This window comes from Bison bison, unplaced genomic scaffold (genome assembly GCF_000754665.1).
Source record: "Bison bison bison isolate TAMUID 2011002044 unplaced genomic scaffold, Bison_UMD1.0 scf7180017864212, whole genome shotgun sequence".
NCBI lineage: Eukaryota > Metazoa > Chordata > Mammalia > Artiodactyla > Bovidae > Bison > Bison bison.
Genome location: NW_011494784.1, coordinates 488,292 through 503,923, shown reverse-complemented (window position 1 = coordinate 503,923; position 15,632 = coordinate 488,292). Strand labels below are relative to the sequence as shown.

The 15,632-nt window shown below is 36.3% G+C and overlaps 1 long non-coding RNA gene across 1 annotated transcript in view; it reads left to right on the top strand.

The window, feature by feature from the left end:
* LOC104992141 overlaps nucleotides 1-11,810 on the top strand; it is a 55,964-nt gene extending 44,154 nt beyond the window's left edge. The window contains exons 2-3 of the long non-coding RNA XR_825667.1: nucleotides 942-1,018; nucleotides 8,619-11,810. This is a non-coding gene — a long non-coding RNA (uncharacterized LOC104992141). The remainder of the gene's footprint in view (nucleotides 1-941; nucleotides 1,019-8,618) is intronic.
* The last annotated feature ends 3,822 nt before the right edge of the window (nucleotides 11,811-15,632 follow it).

The following is a 15,632-nucleotide window of genomic DNA, read 5'->3' as shown; positions in this document are numbered from 1 at the left end:
GTGGGGATATGTGGACAGATTCCATTTATCCTCTAGTCAGCTTCTTAATGATTCAACCTCTTAGTCTCTGTGGTTTTCCTGCCATTCTGGACAGGTGACAAGGCCACTGACTGCCTAAGTTTTCCAGAACATTCTGCTGTATGTCAGGCCCAGCTAGAACAGAGCAGAATGGCAGACTCATCATAACATAAAAGTAACACTTTTGAATTCTTTGAATGACATTAGCACTTTGGGCTTCCCTTGTAGCTCAGTCGGTTAAAGAATCTGCCTGCAATACAGGAGACCCAGGTTCGATCCCTGGATTGGGAAGATCCCCTGGAGAAGGAAATGGCAAACCCACTCCAGTATCCTTGCCTGGAAAATCTCATGGACACAGGAGTCTGGTGGGCTGCAGTCCATGGGGTCGCAAAGAGTCAGGCACGACTGAGCAACTAACACTCACTTACGGAACAGCACCCTTAGCACATGATAAAATTGAGCAAGATGTTTTTCTCAAGTGCAGACCATGAGAATGAGGAACAGGAAACTTATCTCTGAAGAGAGAATAATCTCATATACTAGACATGTACCGGCAGCTGGGCAAATAGCTGATCAGAGGACTAATTTAGAAGAGAAAGTTACATGGAATTAGAGTAAAAAACTAGGGTTCAAATGTCAAATTAACTACTTTTTAGTGCTTTAAGCCTGAAGAAGTCTCCCGTCTTCTGTAAGCAATGATTCCTTCATCAGTAAAATTTGATTAATAAAACCAATTGTGAAGATAATTTTTGAGAATTAAATAAGAATATGATAAGTGTTTAATAGAGGGCTTGTACGTAGTAGATGATAAAAATTTTGAGATAAATCCAAACATCATATTAAATTTTTAAAAGTGGTTTATATGTCATATGGACTTTTACTGTCCTTTTTAATTTTTCCATTTTTTTCCTGAATATCTGCAGATTACAAAGGATGTGCACCAAATGCAACGTAAAGACAAATAATCAAGCAAACGGGTTTTATGAGAAAAGATGAAAAGGTAAAGGATACACACCTTGTCTTACTGCATGAATTGCATGCGATTTCAGTTGTATCCAACTCTATGCGACCCTAGGGACTGTAGCAGCCCAGGACCCTCTGTCCATGGGATTCTCCAGGCAAGAATATTGGAGTGGGTTGCCATTTCTTCCTCCAAGGGATCTTCCTGACCCAAGGAGTGAACCTGAATCTCTTACGTCTCCTGCATTGGTTGGTGGGTTCTTTACCACTAGCACCGCCTGGGAACACCTATGCTATGGTACATAAGTACTAAAATCCACCATTGACCTAATTTATTATCTTGTTAAAAATTATACACCATCACTAACTTGGCCATAAAAATTTATAGGCCTTATTTTGAGGAAATAACGTATACAGGACCTGATGTACAGGTCCCCACAGAAAATCAATTTGCATTTGTACCGTCCTGCTTCAGCGGTAGGTGATAGCGCCCCCTATTGACCAATAGTGTAGAGGAAAACATGCACATCCGGTCACACCTCTAAAAGCTACTAAGAACTTATCTTGTGGGTCTATAGGTGGGAAGACATCTAGATAAACACATAAATGCAAGTACACACACAAAACCACTATCTGCATGTATGCACATGCTAGAAGGGTCACACTTTCACTCCTGCCCCACATGCATAGGCTTGACAAATGCTGAGTATATGGAGAACTTGTTGATGCAACTGAACAATATCCTCTTTTATATATAGCAGGAGTACAATCTAGGTGAACTAATGTAGGTCTTTAATAATAGCTACGTAAATCTCCATGCCAGGCACCAAGACAGTCTGTATTTATTTATAAGTTATTTATGTTTAATGCTTAAAGTTTTGAATGCACAGTCTACCATAATTGAAGTTAGAGGTCAATACAATGCATTAGAACTATGTACAATCCACAGGTTAGTACCAAAACCTTTCTACCCTATAGAGTTTTACAAAACTATCAATGACGTCAGACACTAAGCACTTAAGACACCATTTTTTTCCCTTCTACTGCATTAGGAATGCCAATGGACAGATCATTTCAACTTGCAGCATTCGCCCATTTCTAGTTTGAAATTAAGTAATTTTCTACGTATATAATAAAGTTTATCTACACCATTTTCTTGATTTTGATTCATTGCAGCAAAGACACTATACATCAGCAGATCCAGACAATATTTTAATTTCGTTGTGAGGCACTCAGGAATCAGTAATGCCTGCATTAAGTTTAACTATTGTTTCATAGTGTTTTATTAGTTTCTGTGTCAGACTCTTTAATTCATTGAACTGTTTAGTTGATGTTCTATAGAAGTCTACTCTGGGCCAGGCAGTAATGCTAAGTGCCAGCTATGCAGCAATGAGTCAACCAAGCAAAATCTCTTCCTTCGTGGAGATTACATTCTAATGGGGAGATATGAATGTTCCCATTCAGTCACATCCAGACTCTGAATATTTCAGATAAGTAAAAGTGAGTATTCATCATTCCTTTAATGAAGTTTGGAAATGTAAGTTTTTATTCTCTTATGATTGCCTGGACACTGTAGCAGACCTGTTTTTAGTAAGCATGTGGCTGTATTTTTAGTTTCTTGTTGATATTTTTAAATGGGTTCAAAAATGTAATAGATACCTTATGGCTATCAGATGTTGTGAAATAAAAATGTGAAATTTGTGGTGCTCACGATGTGTAACTTAGTGGGAGATGTGTGTGTGTGTGTAAGAGAACTTATTGTTATTTAAGACCTTGATCTTTTTCCAGTCTCCCAAAATATAATCCATCTCTATCACTAAATTTACCATTCTCCTCATTTGCAGGGAGTTATAGAGAAACACTAAATAAAGCATGCTTTGAAAAATCCGTATAAGCTTTAAAAGAGCAGGAAAGATCATCAAAACAAAAATACCTGTATACAGACCCAAATGGGGTTCATGTTTAAGGTTACCTTCTGTTAAAACTCTGTTTTTAAGCTATTCAGATTAAATTCTTGAAACCAAAAGATACCCTTTCCAAGAGGATGTGTGAGCATGTTTCTAAGTCTAGATTTGACCAAGGAAGGCAGCTGCTTTACCATTTAGCTCCAGGTTGTATTGATTACCGCTGGGCTGAAAAGTGCCGCTACCTTTGCCCAAGTGCAGGGGAGACGTGATCCAGAGTCTCAGCTACTCTTCATGTGACTAATACCAGCACAATAAGACATGGGTGGCCTTAACCATTACTGTCTCTCCTTATAAGTGGGGTTTGTTGAGGTTTTACCCTATAAAATGTGTCCAAATAGTAAGGAGCAAAGATTGCATTTAGCTAATACACTTTTAAGGATTCTCTCTCATGTTTCTATAAATATGACCATGAGAGGAAAATGAAAATACCAAAGAGAGTATTTGAACCAGGTTATGACCAAGTAGTACGAAGAACAAACACTGGTAAGGTCCAGTGAAGGTAATTGGAATGTAAACTTTTCCCTGGGCTACCCAGAGGGCACAATGGTAAAGAATTCTCCTGCCAGTTCAGGAGATGCTAGAGATGTGGGCTGGATCCCTGGGTCAGGAAGATCCCCTGGAGAAAAAAATGGCAACCTGAAGAAAGAAATAAATTGCCTGGAGAATCCCATGGACAGAGGAGCCTGGCCTGCTACAGTCCATAGCGTCACAAAGAGTCATACATGACTCAAGTGACTCGCACACACAGAAAAAAATGGTATCTAGAAGGATAGTCCTGATGTACCTGTTTGCAGGGCAACAGTGGAGAGGCAGGCATAGAGAACAGACTTATGTACATGGGGGCAGGAGTCGGAAATAGGAGGGAGAGGGTGGGATGAATGGAGAGGATAGCATGGAAATATAGACACTGACATGTGTAAAATAGATAGCCAGCAGGAATTTGCTGTGTGAATCAGGGAATTCAAACCAGGGCTCTGTGACAACCTAGAGGGGGGGGATGGGGTAGGAGGTGGAAGGGAGGCTCAAGAGGGAGTGAACACGTATACCTATGGCTGATCCATGTTGATGTATGGCAGCTCGTTTTTAATGTTAAATATCCTTCCTGCGATTATCCACACGTTTCTTTTCTTCTTCCCTCTACTGTTAGTATTCTTCGTTAGTAGAAGGGAAATGATTCAAAACTATTTGCAGCTGCCTTCTTTGCTTGCTTGCTTGCTTGCTTGCTTAGTGGCTTCAGTCGTGTCCGACTCTGTGACCCTATGGACCATGGCCTGCCAAGCTCCTCTGTCCATGGGTGTTCTCCAGGCAAGAATACTGGAGTGGGTTGCCATTTGCTTCTCCAGCTACCTTCTTTAAGTAAGGTAAAATTCAACAGATAAATGCAAGTTCTTTCTCAGCCTTCAAGAGGCTTAGTGCTGAAGAATAATGCTTAACATAATTGCCGTACAGTTACTCCACTTTTTTTCTTATTTGAAGAAAACTACTGCAATCATGTATTTAATCATATATTTACATTTGTAAAAGTCTGAAATGGTCTTGTAGACAATTTGTAGAATTCTGTATCTTTTCAAGTGTCAGTGTTGATAGTTGGTCTTCTGGAAGAGGAAACAGAGAGCTTTCATAGCCCCAACAGCTCAGTTTGGAAGCTTCTTCACACTCTAAGACTTAGAACTCACGAAGAGAAACAGAGGGAAGATTAGAAGTTTGGACCTTGGGATGTTAGCGTGATTACTTCCTTGTATTCTCACCTGGGTCAGTACCAGAAGTTATTCTCCTTAATTGTAATCTTTAAAAAAAATATTATTGGAGTATAGTTTCTTTATAATGTTGTGTTAGTTACTATACAGCAAGGAGAATCAGCCACATGTATACATATATACCCTCTTCCTTGGATTTCTTTCCCATTTAGATCACCACAGAATATTGAAAAGAGTTCTCTATGCTATACAGCACATTCATATTAGTTATCTATTTTTATCTATTTTATACATAGTACCAATTGTGTTCAGTTCAGTTCAGTCGCTCAGTTGTGTCCAACTCTTTTCAACCCCATGAATCGCAGAATGCCAGGCTTCCCTGTCCATCACCAACTCCCGGAGTTTACCTAAACTCATGTCCATCAAGTCGGTGATGCCATCCAGCCATCTCATCCTCTGTCATCCCCTTCTCCTCCTGCCCCCATTCCCTCCCAGCATCAGAGTCTTTCCCAATGAGTCAACGCTTCACATGAGGTGGCCAAAGTATTGGAGTTTCAGCTTCAGCATCAGTCCTTCCAATGAACACCCAGGACTGATCTCCTTTAGGATAGACTGGTTGGATCTCCTTGCAGTCCAAGGGACTCTCAAGAGTCTTCTCCAATACCACAGTTCAAAAGCATCAATTCTTCAGCACTCAGCTTTCTTCACAGTCTAACACTCACATCCATACATGACCACTGGAAAAACCATGAATCAAGGCAAATTGGAAGTGGTCAAACAGGAGATGGCAAGAGTGAATGTCGACATTCTAGGAATCAGCAAACTAAAATGGACTGGAATGGATGAATTTAACTCAGATGACCATTATATCTACTACTGTGGGCAGAAATCCCTTGGAGGAAATGGAGTAGCCATCATGGTCAAGAAAAGAATCCAAAATGCAGTACTTGGATGCAATCTCAAAAATGACAGAATGATCTCTGTTCATTTCCAAGGCAAACCATTCAATATCATGGTAATCCAAGTCTATGCCCCGACCAGTAATGCTGAAGAAGCTGAAATTGAATGGTTCTATGAAGACCTACAAGATCTTTTAGAACTAACACCCAAAAAAGATGTCCTTTTCATTATAGGGGACTGGAATGCAAAAGTAGGAAGTCAAGAAACACCTGGAGTAACAGGCAAATTTGGCCTTGGAATACAGAATGAAGCAGGGCAAAGGCGAATAGAGTTTTGCCAAGAGAACACACTGGTCATAGCAAACACCCTCTTCCAACAACACAAGAGAAGGCTCTACACATGGACATCACCTGATGGTCAACACTGAAATCAGATTGATTATATTCTTTGCAGCCAAAGATGAAGAATGTCTATACAGTCAGCAAAAACAAGACCGGGAGCTGACTGTGGCTCAGATCATGAACTCCTTATTGCCAAATTCAGACTTAAATTGAAGAAAGTAGGGAAAACCACTAGACCATTCAGGTATGACCTAAATCAAATTGCTTATGATTATACAGTGGAAGTGAGAAATAGATTTAAGGGACTAGATCTGATAGACAGAGTGCCTGATGAACTATAGACAGAGGTTTGTGATATTGTACAGGAGACAGGGATCAAGACCATCCCCATGGAAAAGAAATGCAAAAAAGCAAAATGGCTGTCCGAAGAGGCCTTACAAATACCTGTGAAAAGAAGAGAAGCAAAAAGCAAAGGAGAAAAGGACAGATATAAGTGTCTGAATGCAGAGTTCCAAAAAATAGCAAGGAGAGATAAGAAAGCCTTCCTCAGCAATCAATGCAAAGAAATAGAGGAAAACAACAGAATGGGAAAGCCTAGAGATCTCTTCAATAGTGTAGTCTTAATTTAAAATGCTTCTTGTAAATTACAAAATTAATAGTGTACTTGACAAAAAATGCTATGTTATTTTTCTCTTGAGTTACTTTTCAAACTTCAATTTGGGGAGTGAAGACTATATTCATTTACTATATTCATTATATCATTATACATTCATATATTAACTTATATATATATTTGTGAATATATTCACTATATTGATATTCATTATATCTTTAACTAATAACCACAAATTAAATGACTTAAAAATACACAAATTTATTATCTTATTTTGCAGGTCACAAGGCCAACACAGTTCTCACTAGGCCAAAATCAAGATGTGAGCAACCTCTAGGGGAAAATTCATTTCCTGCTTTTTCCAGCTTCTAAAGCTGCCTGGGTTCTTTGGTTTGTGCTTTTTCCTCCAACTTTGAAAGCAGCAACATAGTATCTGACAGTACATCTGTTGTCACATCTCTGTCTCTGACTCTCCCTTCTAAGAATACTTCCACTTTTAATAACCTTTGTGATAACATTAGAGCCACCCAGATAGTACGGGATAATCTCCTTAATTTAAGCAGCTGATTAGCAACCTTACTTTTACTGCAACTTCAGTTCCCCATTGTCATGTAACATAGTTCACAGGTTTGGGGGCATTAAGACATCCAAGGGGAGGATATTTTTCAGATGCCACTATTTTGCCCACTGCAGAGATAGTAGGTGAGAAGTACTTAAGTAAATATGATAATATAAAGTCAGTTGATAAATCCACTTAGCAAAACTTGAATGAAAGCTTTCAACCTCACTTCCAGATTATGGGATGATTGAATAGCTCATTTTAAATAGCATGCAGACATGATTTTAATAATATTCCCAAGAAATTCACTTAAAAAATTTTGAGACTATAATTGATTTTTAAGTTTCTTTTTCTGTCTCAAAAATAAGCATATATAAAGATAACAATGTTAAATAATGGAAAATCTACTGTTCTGCCCTTCTCCCTTTAGCTTCTTCCAGTGTATATAGGGTCTGATGAAGGAAAATGATAGGTTTATGGAAAGAAAGAACATTTCCTTTAACAAGCAAACAAAAAAAAAAGAAAAATGCAAAGAGAAAAGGTAGGTTGGAAAGTGTACTTTATAATTCAAAGTTTGGGCCTGGTAGAGTCTCAGTTGGAAGCTTTTATTGTATCATTCATTGCTCTGTCATGGTTCAAAGTTTTATCTGCATTTTTGTGAATAATAAACCCTCATTTTTTTCAGTCACAATTTATGAGGCAAAGTGCTATATTCCAGGATTATAAAATGGAATAAGGGTGACAGCATCAGGACATATAACTTCAGTGCAGTAAGGAAGTGTGGTAAGGCAGATGCTGCTGCTGCTGCTGCTAAGTCGCCTCAGTCGTGTCCGACTCTGTGCGACCCCACAGACGGCAGCCCACCAGGCTCCCCGTCCCTGGGATTCTCCAGGCGAGAACACTGGAGTGGGTTGCCATGTCCTTCTCCAATGCATGAAAGTGAAAAGTGAAAGTGAAGTCGCTCAGTCGTGTCCGACTCTTAGCGACCCCATGGACTGCAGGTAAGGCAGATATTTGTGAATTATTAGGGGAGCAATAAGAAATTGTATCTAACACATCCTGGAGAAGAATAGCAAAGACAGATTCAGGAATAACTTCTAAGCAGATAAATGCCTGAGCTGAGTACTAAAGCATAAGAATGTATGGGTAGAAGTGGAACACACGTTCTATGCTCATGGAACACCATGAAGGGGAGTGTGGAGAAGCCCCTAGTGTCCGGGAGTTCCAAGCCTCTCCTTGTCACCGGGGTCAGCTTCTCTCCACTCTTCAAGATACACCTCAAACCCATCTGCTCTGGGATATCGTCTCTAACCAGCTTTACATAATCAAACGTCATTACCACAGCTCCCTATTTACTTCTTTAGTGGTATTTATTGCGATCTTTAATTATGTTAATTCACATGTTAAGCATTTCGCTTCTTTTTTCTCCTCACCACAATCTAAACTCTACCAGATACTCTCCCATCAGCGCATTTTTCTAAAGTTTTTCATTAATGAAATATCTGCAGTGATTTTAATGATACTTTCTGGTAAGGTTCAACCTTATCCTTCCTTGTATTTCAGCTGCCCATGAACTGCAAGGAATCAGAGTGGAACTGGAAAAAGCCCAGAAAAATGTGAAACTTGCACACGGTCATCCCAATGCAGCAGTGTCCCCGTGGAAGATGATTTCTTGGGATTTGGACAAGAGAGAATAGACAAGCTTGGAAATGTCATCCTTTCTCATGACTTTAGAGTAACCAAAATAATTTTTAACAGCATTAATTTTTGGCCTTTCAGTAAGTATCTTTCTGATATTTGAATTTGTATCACAGAACAGTGTATTAAAAAAATTGAAACCATCACATTGCTTGACTCCATAAGCAATACATTTGAAGGCATTTATTTCATGGCTATTCAAATATATAGATGTTGTTTTCTTTTACAGATCTACTTTTTTTTTTTTTTTTCTCTCAAAGGACTTTTGAAAAGTCACTTCACAATGTCATGTTGAGAGGTAGGTTCCGGCTGTTAGGTAAAGCACATTATCTGGATAAGTGACTAAATTCATACTGTACCACAGCTTGAGAATCTTCCAAACTATATCTTTGAAAGTGAAAATCTACTCTCTCTGATTTTTGTAGAAAATAGTCAGATGTGTCTTTTAATTTAAAGTTCTACCAAATCATTGGTTATATTAATAACACACACACACACACACACACACACACATGTCTTCTTAGGCTGGAAATAAGGAGTTAGTTGCCTAAGACTAGAGTTTTTATTTTCCATTCTTTCCAGCATCTGGTAGCTTAGAATCAGACACACAACAGGTACCTAAAACACATTCGATGAAGACTCAGCCATAATGTCCCACTGGGTTCACAATCCAGCATCTAAATTTATTTTTCAGGTAAAACAAAATGCTTCCTAAACCTAACTACATGAGAGACATTTTTTTTTCACTTTTTATTTAGAAAAAAATTGGTAAAATTTATATGTAAGAAGCATATATCTTAAACAGACCTTCTTTTGATTAAAAGGGGGAAAAAAAACCCTTTTATCTTAATACGATGACTTGTCTGCATTTGGTCTAAGAAAGAAAAAAAAACACACACACAATTATGTTTATTTCCAGTTGGACTGGACAAAATCAGTATGATGGGGCCATCCAAGCCAAAAACAGTAATCTTCTTAATCAAGATTATCCTTTAAGACTACAGAAAGACTGGGAGGACATTTCATTTGTATTTTCTTCTTCCCACAGCCCCCCACCATGATTGTTATTATAACTGATCTTCAATTACTAATGTTATTATTGATTTTCAGTGGTGAAACTTAATCATTAGTTATTGCCATTAGTTCCCTTGCTATATTTAATTTTTAAAATTCTTTTTAGTATAATGAATATTTACTTTATTCTTCCTATCACAGCCTTTTCAGATTTACTTATTTGAAATATTCTCATCTGTAAGTAGCATCCTACTTATAACCTTAACTGTAATGAATGTTTTCTATCTTGGAACTGTACATATTTATTTCTGTTATAAGATATAACATGAACTTTGAAAGAGGTAGAAGTTTTATGAAAGTAATCTCATTATTATTCAGTAGTGTTCCCATAAATGTATATAGTATCCCTAAAATATTTATCTGTTTTTTAAAACTTTATTGCACCTGATAAATCAACATGAATTCCATAAGAAATATTTCAAGATGACCTGAAAGTTAATGAGTTAGTAGGCTAGGTTCAAAGCTCAAGAAACCCATGAAATGTTATGAGAAACACTTAATTTTTGAGTTTGCAAGTCTTGGAAGAGAATTAATTTTATGACAAAAAATAAAATAGCATGCAGTTATAAACATGAGTTTTCATTTAACTTATTTTTATCACCTCAAATCCATACTCTCATTCCACACTTCTTTAAAACACTGATGTTTGATAGCCTCAGAGCAAATTAAACAAGATGATGGCTGGCTGAAGTCATTTGAACAAATGATTTTTGTTAATAAAATATCAGCTGTCATTATACATTGTGATTTAGAGGAAATATAAAAATATGAGTCCCACTGGTTGTAACATTAATTGCTTAAAATCTTGTCACTGCAAAACTTCTATACGCTGTAGAATTTTTAGTTTATACAACTAAAATTTATGGTGATACACCACTAACATTTAGACCATTATTTAAAATAATTATGTGTTCTCTATGGAAGAATGATTTTATCTCTAGAAGACAAGACTCAACCATAAATATGGTATATATTTTTCTTTCACGATTCTTGTAGATAGCCAAGGTTCAGGGAATAAATATAGTGGAAAAGTGTCTTAGAAATACGATTGAAAATACAAAATTTTTCAAGATATTTTTAAGACTTAAAACACTACGCTTGATTGCATATCCATTCATTCCACACTTATCTATTAAGTTAATATTGGCTGTCCTCTTGGGATACTTTAGTTAATAAAATGTTCTTTTTATATTTACCCTTTCTGTTTGTTACCTGTTTAGAGTACAGGTAGTAACTTTCTGTGAAACATATTTCCAAATAGTCTTTAAAAGTCTGGTATTGTGTTTTATAAAGTTATTTTTACAGCTGTTTTTCTCCCCTCAAATGAGCACCCAGTTACTTGAAAAGATTTAACTACAACGGCAATGAACCCCTCGACTTTTACAGTTTTAATCCATTTCCCACACATTTCTGGAACATTAAAAAATATTTTCAAAATGTACATCTCAAAATTTAAAGTATATGGTATTTCATACAGGATTCTTTGCTTTTTATAAGTAATTTTTATTGCTGTTTTTACAACATGTTGGCATAGTACTGTTTGCTAATAATTTATTTGAAAGGATGCCTCATAACGTGGTAAAAGGTGATAAGGTCATGTATTAACATAGACTTTTCCTTGTGTTTTTTACCTCATTAAGAGGTTTCTTGTGTCTGTAATACAGTTGATTATAACACTGGAATAATCATAGGTTTGATTTCTGTGTGGGTTGCATGGTATAAGTCCTTCATTGGCCTTTAATTGAAGCCACTAATTATCTTTCAAATGCTAAAGGCAAGATGTTGGATTGGTATCTTAAACCTTGAAAGCCTACTAAAAACAGATGCTGGAGTTATGATGGCCACTATCAAGTTTATATATATTTATAAAGTATCCTATCATTAATATAAATGTCTTAATACACATTTAAATGTCACAATGGTGTTTCAAATTTTATGCCTGTTTTGTTTTGTCTTCTCTTGTCAATAAATTGGATAGGTTAATGCCAGCTTAATGATAAAGTTTGTTCTCAGAGTTAATATTTATAACCAAGTACCTAAGTACAGGAGTAGTTAAGTCTAGAGCCTGAATTTAAATGGTTGAAGCTTAGAGAACATCCATGGACAAAATGACATTTAAGGGAAAAATCTCAACAGTAGGGCATATCTTTAAATAAAACAACTGAATCATTTTTAAAGCATAATATGTCTATATGCATTTTCAAAAATTATACACTATTTCATAATAGAGAAATTAGGAAATTTTAGCACACCATACAAACTTTCGCAGCCTTGAAAAAAAAACATAAAATTGGAGAAAAGATTTTCACTATTTACAAAATGTGAATAATATTTTGCTTAAAAAAGTCATGAAAATAAATATTGAGCTATGACAGTGCATAACTATATTAAAACAAAATACCATAGTTTCCTCAAGTTATATGGAGTGAGTTACAAAAAAAATATGGTATTTCTGTAACAGAGAGATGCAAAAACAAGGATTTTGCATGAAAAAAAACAGTCCCAGCTCACTTGTTTGAATTTAGGGAGGGGGCGCAGAATAAATATGCCTTCAGAAAAGTTATAGAATCTGAGTCATAATGAACTTCAAATGACATCTAATACATTGACCTTCTTTATTCCTGAGCCCTTCTCATAACTTCCCAGCTTATTGGCCATTTACACTTTGTCTGCATGTCTCTTATGATGGAAGAAAATAGCTAAATAGTGCTAAGGAGAAAGTTCAAAGTCTCTGTTAAAAAAAAAATTGATCGTATCTATTTTTATCAGGTCCATATTATTAACTGTGATATCCCAGCTGCATAGCAAACAATCCACTACCTGCTCACACATACACACACACACACACACATACACACATAATGTTCCTGAGATGTTTGAGCACAGGTAAAGAGATAATTAGGAGAAGGCAATGGCACCCCACTCCAATACTCTTGCCTATGGGCAGGGAACATCTGATCCCGTAAAGCATTTTGGAAGGAGATACTAGAAGATCTTGAAAGGTACTTTGAGGCCTTGTGAATTTATGAGATGTATTCTTGGACTTTATTTTTATATCAATCATTCATTAATAAAATCACTGCTTTCAGTGTGGAGTCATAGCTTTTAACCAATCCTATCTTGTTGGAGATTTGGATAAAGAAGACAATCATGTGAAATACTAGAAAGCAACACAAGGAAAGGAAAACTAGTCTGAGTCCTCAGTCATATTCCTCTGCCTTTTAATATGCATTACCAAATTTCCTACAAAATATCTTAATATATTTATTTTTATTTTATGTGAATATTTACTTTCTCAGTGTTGGGATCTTTTTTTTTAATCTGGCGATTTAGGGCTTCCCTACTGGTGCAGTGGTGAGGAATCCACTTGCCAATGCAGGAGAAATGGGTTTGATCCCTGATCCAGGAAGATCCCACATGCCGAGGAGAAACTAAGCCCATGTGACACAACTATTGAGCCTGTGTTCTAGTGCCCAGGAGCTGCAACTGCTGGACTGGCTCACTTTGGGGTCAGTTCTCTGCAACGGGTGAAGCCACTGCAATGAGAAGCCCGCACATGGCAACTGGAGAGTGGCCCCGCTTGCTATAACTAGAGAAAAGCTCGCACAGCAATAAAAACCCCATGCAACCAAAACTAAAATAAATAAAATTTTAAAAATATTTATTTACCATATTTATTATGTTATAAAAAATCCTGCATAAAATGTAACATAATCATAGGAATAATACCTCATCATATTCACAGTTCTATCCACAGCCAAGGAAGGGAGATTACACAGATTTTTAAAATCTTTTTAAAAAGAGAGAGAAAGAAGTTTCTGCACTGCAATGAGGACTCAGAGCCTCAAAAAAAAAAAAAAAAAATCTGGCCCTATCTTAATATCTCTAAAGACATGAAAAATGTTATTTCCTAAGAAACAATGGGACCCCCATTTGTAAAGCTATTTTACTTAACACAATATGCCTTCTGTTTTTACTCAGACTGCATTAATTCCAGTATCAAAATGTACTGTTAGAATTCTCAATGTCTTTGTGACTTTCTAAACTGTAATTGATCACTTTGTGACAAACCTTTTCAGAAATTTTAGAATGACTAAAAACTCGTGTGAATCCTCAAGACCTAAAGAAAACAACATTGGATTGCGTTGAAAGGGCAAACTCTTCAAATTATTTATTACAGATAACTCACCATGGCAGACACATGAGATTAATAATTACTAACACGCACTGTACACTTTTAAAATCCATACTGTGTGTTGGATTTTAAAAAAAATGATTTTTTAAATCTGATATGTGTGTGTGTGTCTGTGTGACCAAGTAGTGGATTATTTGCTATGCAGCTGGGATATCACAGTTTATAACATGGACCTGATGAAAATAGATACGATCATTTTTTTTTTTTAATCCAACACACAGTATGGATTTTAAGCAGTATGGATCCATGTCTGCTTAATCACTGGTTCATATGGTCTATTATAGAAAATAATTTTTTCCTAAATTTGCAAATTATTTAAAGAATAAAATTGAGTTTTAGTAAAATTTTATCCATTCACAAATATATATTGAATGTTTTACTATAACCAGACACTATTTTCATTAGTCAGCTTTATTGTGGTATAATTTCGCTGAAATGAATTCACTAAAATGAACCAATAAGTGTTATAGTTCAATGAGTTTTAACAAATACATATACTTGTGCAATCTACACCATGATCATGATACGATATAGATACTTCATCACTCTTAAATGTTCCTTATCCACATTTCCTCATCTAGGTAGCCATTGATCTTTCTGCCATACATTAGTCTTGCCTATTTTAGAATTTTATATAAGTGGAATTATTCAGTAGGTACTATTTTATATCCGGATTTTTTATTTTTACTCAGCATAATGTTTTTGAGAATCACTCATATTTTTGTATTTCAGCAGTGCATTCCTTCCTGTTGCTGAGTATTCCTACTATATGGATAGGCCAGAATTTGCTTCTCTATTTACCTGTTGTTAGACTATTTTGCCTATTTCCAGTTTTAGGCTATTATGAACCAAGTGTTATGAATATATATGAATATATCTTTATGTGGACATATGTTTTTATTTCTCTTGAGTAAATATATACAAGTAGAATTGCTGAGTCATATGATAAACTTGTGTTTAACTTCCAAAAGCTCCAAAAATGCAATAGCAGTGAAAGTAAAGAGTCAAGATTTCTTCTCTCATCAGACTTACATGTGGACTTAATTGGATTTATATAAAACATCATGCCGTTTCGATGTCTTAAAATTGAATTGATATACAAGGTATATTAATTTTCTAGTGCTTTATAACAAGTTACTGCAAGCTCAATTGATTAAAACTACATACTATAATATCTCAGTTTCTATGAGTCATGAGTCTAGGTACAACTTAGCTTGGTCATCTGTTCAGGATCCCATAAAGTTGTAATCAAGATATTGGTCAGGCTGTGGTTCTTTCTAGAGCTTGGAGTCCCCCTCCAAGTTCATGTGGCTGTTGGCAGAAATTAGTTCCTTGTGGTGACAGAACTGAAGGCCCCATCTTTTTTGTTGGCTGTTCACCAGCGGCTGAGCGCAACTACTTGAGGCTGCTCACAGTTCATTGCCACATGGCCCTCTCACAGATCTCTCACAATACAGAGGTCACTTTCTGGAAGCCAGTATGAGAACCTCTCTGACTTCAGGGAGGACCTGATCCTTCTTTTAAAGGGCTCACCTGATTAAGCCAGACTCAACTAAGATAATCTCTTTGCTTAACTCAAAGTCAGCTGATTAGGGACCTTAATTATACCT